Source organism: Ovis canadensis, chromosome 6 (genome assembly GCF_042477335.2).
Source record: "Ovis canadensis isolate MfBH-ARS-UI-01 breed Bighorn chromosome 6, ARS-UI_OviCan_v2, whole genome shotgun sequence".
In the NCBI taxonomy this organism is placed as follows: Eukaryota; Metazoa; Chordata; class Mammalia; order Artiodactyla; family Bovidae; genus Ovis; species Ovis canadensis.
The window spans coordinates 33,934,419-33,944,054 of record NC_091250.1 but is presented as its reverse complement, the minus strand read 5'-3'; the positions used below and the strand labels follow the sequence as shown (position 1 = coordinate 33,944,054).

At 36.0% G+C, this 9,636-nt stretch overlaps 1 non-coding gene across 1 annotated transcript; it reads right to left on the bottom strand.

The window, feature by feature from the left end:
- Window positions 1-391: 391 nt before the first annotated feature.
- TRNAS-GGA (transfer RNA serine (anticodon GGA)) lies at window positions 392-463 on the bottom strand. Its single transcript has one exon. It is a non-coding gene; the product is annotated as a tRNA-Ser (tRNA).
- Between the last annotated feature and the right edge of the window lie 9,173 nt (window positions 464-9,636).

Here is a 9,636-nt window from a genome sequence, read left to right as displayed (position 1 = left end):
GGGTTGGACACGGCTGAGCGACTTTCATTTTCAGCTTTAGAATTAACATTTGCTCATAATCAGCTTCATTTCACCCTCTACAGACAAGATATAACACAACATTAAAAATGAGGTGCACTTTTAAAATTTGTTTTCTTATTTTCTTTTGCTTGTTTTTGCTACATAACCTAATCATAAATAATAACTTTTATAATTTAACACCTCAAAAAATTATGACTTTCGAAAACGTGGATTTGAAGACTGAAACATTAAAGTGAAGTTAAAGTGAAGTCGCTCAGTCGTGTCCAACTCTTTGCGACCCCGTGGACTGTAGCCTACCAGGCTCCACCCTCTATGGGATTCTCCAGGCAAGAGTACTGGAGTGGGTTGCCATTTCCTTCTCCAGGGGATCTTCCCGACCCAGGGATCGAACCCGGGTCTCCTGCATTCCAGGCAGACGCTTTAACCTCTGAGCCACCAGGGAACCCCAATTTTTTTAAATGAAACAAAGATTAATATTTTTAATGGTAAAAGGTAAAATTCACACAAAAAAATAGACATCATAAACCATTAGACACCTAACAACAAAGAAACAAAGATATATAAAGCAAAAATCAGAAGAAATAGAAGGGAAAACAAAAATATATATAATCATAATGAGACATATTAACATTTCTCTGAGAATATTTTATCAAGTGCAAAAAAAATAAGAACAGGAACTTCTTGAATGATGTTATTAATAATCTAAATATAATAGATTTCTATTTATATTAATTTATATTAATCTTATATCCTACACAAATATATTTAAAATTTTGTATTTCATATGCTATTATTAGATGTCCATAAACTGGCAACCAGATAAACATTACTAAATTTCAAAAAGTAGAATTTTTTTGTGATTCAGGTATACATATACACACAGATTTTTAAAATTATTTTCCATTAATATTTATTACAAGATATTGACTATAGTTCTCTGTGCTATACAATAAACCTCTGTGACTTGTTGCATATCTGTTTTTTAAATTAGAAGTCTAGCATTCTAATTTTTAAAAAGCACTTTGTTTTGAGTTTTCTCTCCTTCAGGTTGCTATGCATTTTTAAGTCTGCCATTAAAATGACAATGGAAATTATAGGAGCGCTCATATTTCTTAGGACTAGCTGAAAATGAAAATGGACACATCTGGGCGCTGGCTGCTTTATCCTACTTTTTGTCTACAGGGGCCTAAACTTTTGGATAAGTTTGTTCATTTTAATTAGATTCATTATCCTTTCCAACACTGATTTATCATACACTGGTAGCCATTAATATTTGTAAGGTAATTGTCAAATCCAAAACTAGCATATGGATTCCCCTACCCTAAAAACAATCTACTTTCTACTATCAACAGGATTATTTAAAACAGACACAAGTTCACCACAACAGTAATCCATAATAACCAAGAAGGAAAATCTTACACCATCCCATTCTAAATTACTGGAATCACTAACTCCATATTTCATTTTTGGAAGGCTATCCAAGATGCAAGTTTGTTTTCCATTACCTGATATGGGTTTAAGAAATTAATGGAACCATCTTCAATATAGTTTATGTAATTTAAAATATTGGCTGCACATTGGTGCCAATTTATTCCCCGAGTCCAGGAAAAATTTGAGTGAAAACTTTGGAACTGTCTGTTAGTAAAGAAATGGTGCGATTTTAAGTAAGCATTGAGAACTGGTAAAATGAAAAACAAGTTTTAGATTTATAATAGTACTTTTTTCATTATCAACATGACATTAGAAATACTTACCCTAAAAAGTATCTTGCCCTCCTTACTCTCAGGATTTTTAATTAAACATGCTGGGTTTTGACTCCTTTTTCTCAGAGGACAGCATTAGGTGTTGTCCCCTCTGAGATCAATAAGGGAGACAGGTTACCATGCAGACCCATGCCATTCTCCCTTCCATTCAGGATTATTTTAAGGAGGGGAAGAGTCCATACCAATGTGTTTCAGCTAGGAGAATGGGGATCAGGGCTCTGGTTGATGCACAGTTCCCGTTCACTTAAATCTGCTAGTAAAAGAGAGAACTGTCATTCCTGTTCTCCCATCAGTCTTGCTCAGCAGCAAATCCCTACAGGTCTGAAGTCTCCCTGAACAAACTCAAAGCATGGAGTCACCAAAAGCCCATTGCATGGAGAAGAAACAGAATGCCAGCCTTCCTTCCAATCCTGAATTCCTATCCTGCCTCCCAATAACACATACTTGTGTGTGTGTGTGAGGGTTTGTGTGCATGTGTGTATGTTACTCACTCAGTCATATCCAACTCTTTTTTGACTCCAAAGACTGTAGCCCACCAGGCTCCTCTGTCCATGGGATTCTCCAGGCAAGAATACTGGAGTAGGTTGCCATGCCCTCCTCGAGGGGATCTTCCCAACACAGGGACTGAACCCAGGTCTCCTGCATTGCAGGGGGATTCTTTACTGTCTGAGCCACCAGGAAAGCCCATGAATACAGGAATGGGTCATCTATCCCTTCTCCATGGGATCTTCCTGACCTAGGAATCAAACCAGGGTCTTCTACATTGCAAGTAGATTCTTTACCAGCTGAGCCACCAGGGAAGCCCATATGAATATCTACTGATCAGCAATTAGCTTGAACTCCCTATTGGCTGAGCATTTTGAAACTTTGAATTAGTGAAGAGCAACTAGTTGATCAAAGTGATAAACCAGTTCCATAGTTAGGCTGAGCTGTTTATAGAACTAAGATGATTTTTAAAGACCTATCGAAAAATAGCTTTATCAAAACCATACAGGATCTATTAAGCCAATTTGGGGTTAACTTGAGAACTATATTTCTTAAAAAAAAAAAAATGGGTTTGCATGAGGTTGTTTCCTGCAACCGAAATCTAGGAATAAACAAAATCATCTTTGTCAAGATATTTTTGATTTTAATAACATCTGGGTCCCCTGTTATCATTACATATATTTTATTAAGCATTTTGAAATCATTTTTCCAAGTCATGAATCCCAAAGCATCCATTTCCTAGAGCTGTTTGCTTCAAATATTTCATTGAATTATAAAATGTGAACAGAACAATGCACAGGCCATGTGCACCACTGGATGAATTGCTACAAGTGGAACCTAGCCACGTAACCAAGCACCCAGATGACAAGCAGAAATTCTCACCATCCTAGAGCCCCTCACTCGCTTCCTCATGTATAAGGACATCCTGACGGCTAACAGCAGAGACTAGTTCTGGTTTTGTATCATAGAGATTTTTTCATATGCAGATACAATAAAGCTCGTCATCTATTATATTCAAGCAAAATGGTATGTAGTATTATAATTCAATTTCCTTTTAATAATGGGTACAAGTAGGAAACGAGTAAAGGGCTTCCCACGTGGCACTAATGGTAAAGAACCGGCCAGCTAATGAGATGCAAGAGAGGCAGGTTCAAATCCCTGGGTCGGGAAGATCCCCTTGAGGAGGAAATGGCAACCCATTTCAGTGTTCCTGCCTGGAGAATCCCATGGACAGAGAGGTCTGGCAGGTACCAGGCCACGAGATCGCAAAGAGTCGGACACGATTGAAACAACTTAGCATACATGCAGGAAATAAGGAAATCAGTATATCTACTCCAGGAAATTCTGAAATTCCTCCAAAATATTTTATTTCTAGAGCTGCCTTGTGTGATTTTCTTCACTTACCAAGACATACGTAACTGATGTTTATTTGTTTCCACATCATAGACTTGGACTTCTTTCTGAGAATCAAATACTCTTAGGCTTCTCTTTTGAAAGACTGAATTCTGAACTGCCTGTAAGCTGATGGTAATGATAATCAATGTTTCAGGAACTGGAGCCAAAATGAAATACACCTGCAATGTCCTACTGGAGATGGTGGGAAGGGCTCTGTTTCTTTTTCTCTTTCCAGCTGCTCTGCTTTCGACCCTTCTTCTCAGCATCAGTTTTCTCCTTTTCTGATTTCCTGTTGGGATCCAGCCAGGCTTCATCATTTCCTGCCTGCACGACAATCTACCCTAGACCTTGTAATCAGCTGCTCCACTGTGACCCCTCCTCTGATCTTTACCTCAGGCTCAGGAGACCTTTGGGTTAGAAAACTGTGCTTCATTTCCATACTTTTTCTCTCATTTCCCTCCACCTTTCACATAGCCCTGAATGAATATTAACAATGACATTTTCTTGCTCAGAGATGTTTAGATATGGAAAGAGAACTTCTCTTATTTGGTTTAATCAGAAACAAGAATAAGACTTGGGAAAACAAAGTTGTGCATTTTCATAAAGTGGTTCTAACAGCTGGCTTTGACGCACTGGTAAGTTATCATTTTCTCAAAAAGTGCATTACCTTTCATAATAAATATTATGTTCAGTAAATATACAGATAGGACTGTCACAAATGTATCATAAGTTCATAAGTGCTAATGGCATGGATTCATACAAATGTAATTAAAATTAAGTTTATGATAAATTAATTTAATTAATAATAATTTAAATGTGTTACAATATTTAAATGTTTGCCCTTTGTACAGCCCCAGGTTACCTTTCTCATTGTATTCTATGTTGTAATAAGAATATATTTTGTACTGTGCCCATCTAAATCTAGAATACTGATCATAAGTTAAATCTGAAAAGATACTTAATTAAATCATTTTATGGACCTCCACCCAGTACTGTTAGCAAAATAATTAAACATTCCCTACTGACATTGGCAGTATAGGCTAAAATGGAAGAGCTTATAAACTGGGTCAATTATTATTAAATATCAACACAATATCATTAAAAATAAATAACACTATAATTCTATTCTTCTAATGAGTACCACTTAACTAGTAGGAAACCCTTGTAGGGCTATATGCAGCCGTTTTACTTAAAGCTAATATGTGGTCTACAAAATAACATGTAAGAAATCCAAATTGAGCCTGGTTTAGGATTCACATCAAAATCCACTGGGGCTGAAAACATGCATTTTCTTCCTTCAATTCACTAAATTAGAGAAGTTTATATTCTGGGCAATTTCAGAATCGTAGAAACCTAACACTAACATTTCTGGATGCTGTCATCAACAGTTCTTAAGAAAAATAAAACCAGGAACTCCACTGATTGAACAATAGCTATGTATATTCCTACAGAACCTATCTAAATAATCTCCTATGATTGGAAGATGTCCTATATAAATAAAATGCTTTCTAGAGAAAAAATTAAATAAATTTCCATTGCAATAGCTGGCAGTACAATCCATCATGTGCTGGTTTTAAATTAAATTCAAACTTACTCCTAGCTGTCCTAGGGTCTTCCTTACCTAAAATTAGTAATCATTTCAAGAGAAATCAAATCCACACTAGGAAGTTCATTCCAACTCTCATCCTTTAGGTGTTGGTGAATATCTTTCAATTTTAATGTTTAGATTGCTAAAGACAAATCTAGTTTTCTGGTTTATAGAACTATTTCTCCATTTTCTTAGTCTGGCATCTAGGATATCAACTCTAAGTAAGTGACAGTTTTACTTCACCCCAGAGTACTATGAACCATGTGAAATTTTCAGAAATTTTGTCTTGACTGTAACATATGCTATGTTGAGGGTATGCAACTCATCTGGTCAAAAGAAGTATAGTAAAGTCACGCTAGTTTATTATTTATTTAGCAGAGATAGTTTGGCAGATCATAATGCCCCAGACTAGAATAAATAAACTAACCTGGTTAGCCAGTTTCTAAGTTAACTACACTGTGTGAGGCTCTGCATCAGGCACTCGAGGGAAACACAAGGATGAATAAAACACGGTCACTGTCCACTAATAGCTCACCATCTCTCTTTGGCAGAAGATGGAACTGCTATCACCTAGATGTACAGATCACCAAAGTGATTTTCTCTCAAAAAAACTTTTTAGCTTAACAATGATCCAACTAGGTGCATAGATACAGATTTTCTTCCCACGTTTAGACAGAGCATGTGTACCAAGAAAATAATAATGCATTTCATTTCCTGATCTATTCAATACTGCTTTACTGAAACAAATATGGAAGGAAAGCAAACGGAAGGTAATGATCATAAAGTTAGTCAATGTTTATCATATACCCGCTACAGATAAATCACAGAAGTACTTCTAGTAGAAAATAAAGCTGTGAAGGAAAAGGAAGAAAAATGGAAATGGGAAAGGTAATGTGATCAAAGGACAACAGAGGCTTCAAGATTAAGAAACACAGAAAAAAAAATCACTGCAATCTATGGAATTAAACTGAAATGTACTTGCTGAAATTGATATTATCATTATTATTACTATATTATTTTTATTGTGGAAGAAAATGAGAAAATAAAAATCCTAACTCAGGTAAGATTAAGTGGACAGAATACAATTAAGAACTATTTGGGCTGGGAGAGAGTGAAGGAAAAAGACAAAGAGTTGAGTCTTGGGGAACAGAATCAAATGTGATGAGTGTAGAACAGAAACATATGGTTTTACTGGACACTATGCTGTAATATTTAATGAAAATACCAACTCATAAAAAGTACAATCACAGCAAGAAATTTACCATCTATAGAGTAATACACAGTGTTTCAGTTGGGCATTCTGTTGAATATATCTTCCTTATTAACAAAAAGACATAAGATATAAAAATAAGCGAAACCATTTAAGCAGTGGTATGAAAGCAATGGTTTCACATTCAAATATCTGTCAAACATATTATATGTCAGAGAAACTTTCTCACCAGAACACTGAGCACTCACAAGATGTCTGAAAACACAGAACAGCACCAAAATGCAGTTGGCCCACTGCTAATGTTTTTCATAGTTTATCGGAATTGAAGTTTGAAGCAAATGTACATTTCAAGGTGCATCAATTCCAATACATCCTTTCCAATGTATTCCAATGCAAGATGTAGAACATTTCTGAGGGATTACACAACTGGTCTGTAGCCAAATAGCATAGGGCTTCCACCACCCCAGGCAGTAATCTTGAAATGAACATCCTGGAATAACTAATTACTATTATACATTTTGTGGTTTCAAAAGTTAAAAAAAAGAATCAAGGCAAAAGTTCACATATGAGTGCTCAGTTGGATTAATGGAACAGTTCTGACCTCACTGGCCACCAATCAGGAAGAATGAAATGTATCGAGCATCTTAGTACAACCACACAATTCATATAACAATGGCATACATATCATAAACTGCTGTTAAATGGGAAACACGTTGACCCGTGTCATAAAATCCTTGAACCACAATGAATACCTTCAAAAATGATTTGTATTCCCTTGCGTATCCAAACTCTGATTTTCATTTATTTGATACTTTGAGACACAAAATTCAAATACAATATAGTCCCTAAACATGTTATTTCTGTGGTAGAACAATATAAAAGTTACAAAATGCCCAGGTTTTTCTTCCCCTCTTTAAAGCTAATGAATAATCTCTTAATATGTACTAGATCTGCAAAGATTTAAAATAAGAAACTTTTACCCATATACATGATTCCACTTAAGCTGGTAGTAAATGATAAAATAGGCCAAACACAGAACTTCATTTTACATTTATGTTCAGAGTCAAGGTCTGAATGAAAATCATAAATAGTAAACTTTCTCTTATACACACACATACATATACATCATTACACACATACATATGCAAATATATGCATATATACACATATACAAATATTCCTGCATGAAAGGATTGTTTAAAGAATGGGAAGCTAGTTTTTATGAATAATTTAAAATGTTTGAGCTAGGAAACCCTTCAGAAGGAAAGTAAAGTATGCTGAATTAAAAATGTTATATTTTACATAAATATTCAAAAATTTTTGAAGACTCAGTGGAAAGACTTTACTTAAAAGAGATCTAAAGTCAATGCTTCTATGAGGTACTTTAAAGCAATACTTTATTTCTGTGATATACAGTCTCCTAGAATTACAAAATAGTAACAAACATTTTGACAGTCTGCATTGTTCTACCTGCTTCACAACTATATATTTATTTAATCCTCACAATAAACTTGTGAGGTAGGTACTATTATTATCACCTTCATTTCACAGACAAAAAAACTGGGTGCAAAAATGTTAAGAAATATGCCCAAGATCAATGAACCAGTAAATGTCAGATATGAGTTTTGAACTAAGAAGTCTCAAAGCAGAGTCAGTAATCTAAACTACCATCTCATAATGCCTTCCACAAAATGCTACTACAGTGGACCATTGAACAACAGTTTGAACTGCATGGGTCCACTTATACACAGATTTTTTTAAATTTTTGAAGAGTTGCAACAGGTTGAAAAAAAGACAAACCATGTAGCCTAGAAATATCAAAAAAATTAAAAGATTATGTCATGAATGCATAAAATATATGTACATACTAGTCTATTTTATCATCCACACCATAAAACACACACAAATCTATTATACAAAGTTATCAAAAAAGTATACACATAAACACTGTCACTAACAGACAAGACATGGTGCCCCTTGCAGTTGAGAGAAATGTAAACAGAGGTAAAGATGCAGTGCTAAACCATAACTGCATAAAAGTAACTGTAACACACACATACTGCAGCGCTGTAATAATTTTGTGGCCACCTCCTGTTGGCTATTGTGGGGAACTCCTGCTGTTTTAGCTGAAAATACCATGTGACACTAGTCATCTCCTTATGAGCACTTTGTCTCTCCAGTAAACAATCCATCTCAATTAAAAGTGATCTCTTAACGATTCTTGCATACTTTTCATTGTGCTTAGCTTCAGTTCAGTTCAGTTCAGTCGCTCAGTCGTGTCCGACTCTTTGCGACCCCATGAATCACAGCACGCCAGGCCTCCCTGTCCATCACCAACTCCTGGAGTTCACTCAGATTCACGTCCCTCGAGTCAGTGATGCCATCCAGCATCTCATCCTCTGTCGTCCCCTTCTCCTCCTGCCCCCAATCGCTCCCAGCATCAGAGTATTCCAATGAGTCAACTCTTTTCACATGAGGTGGCCAAAGTACTGGAGTTTCAGCTTTAGCATCATTCCTTCCAAAGAAATCCCAGGGCTGATCTCCTTCACAATGGACTGGTTGGATCTCCTTGCAGTCCAAGAGATTCTCAAGAGTCTTCTCCAACACCACAGTTCAAAAACATCAATTCTTCGGCTCTCAGCCTTCTTCACAGTCCAACTCTCACATCTATACATGACCACTGGAAAAACCATAGCCTTGACTAGACGGACCTTAGTCGGCAAAGTAATGTCTCTGCTTTTGAATATGCTATCTAGGTTGATCCTAACTTTTTCATAACTTCCAAGGAGTAAGCGTCTTTTAATTTCATGGCTGCAGTCACCATCTATAATACCATATAAATCTTGAATAACACCATGAGGCCCATACAAAGTGCTACTAGTGATGCTGGAAGTGTTCCCAACAAGCACAGGAAAGTCATGACATTGCAAGAAAAGGTTAAATTGCTTGATATACACTATAGATCAAGGTCTGCAGTTATGGCCACACATCCTATCGAGATAAATTAATCCAGGATATGGACCACTGTAAAAAAATAAAAAAACAAGAGGAAAATAAATTCATCAAGCTGTCACTGCAATTATACCAGCAGGTGAGGAAACCTTGTACTTTTGGCAAAATAGCTTTTTATCTCGTACTGAAAATGTAGCTTTTATGTAGGGGCAGGATTGATA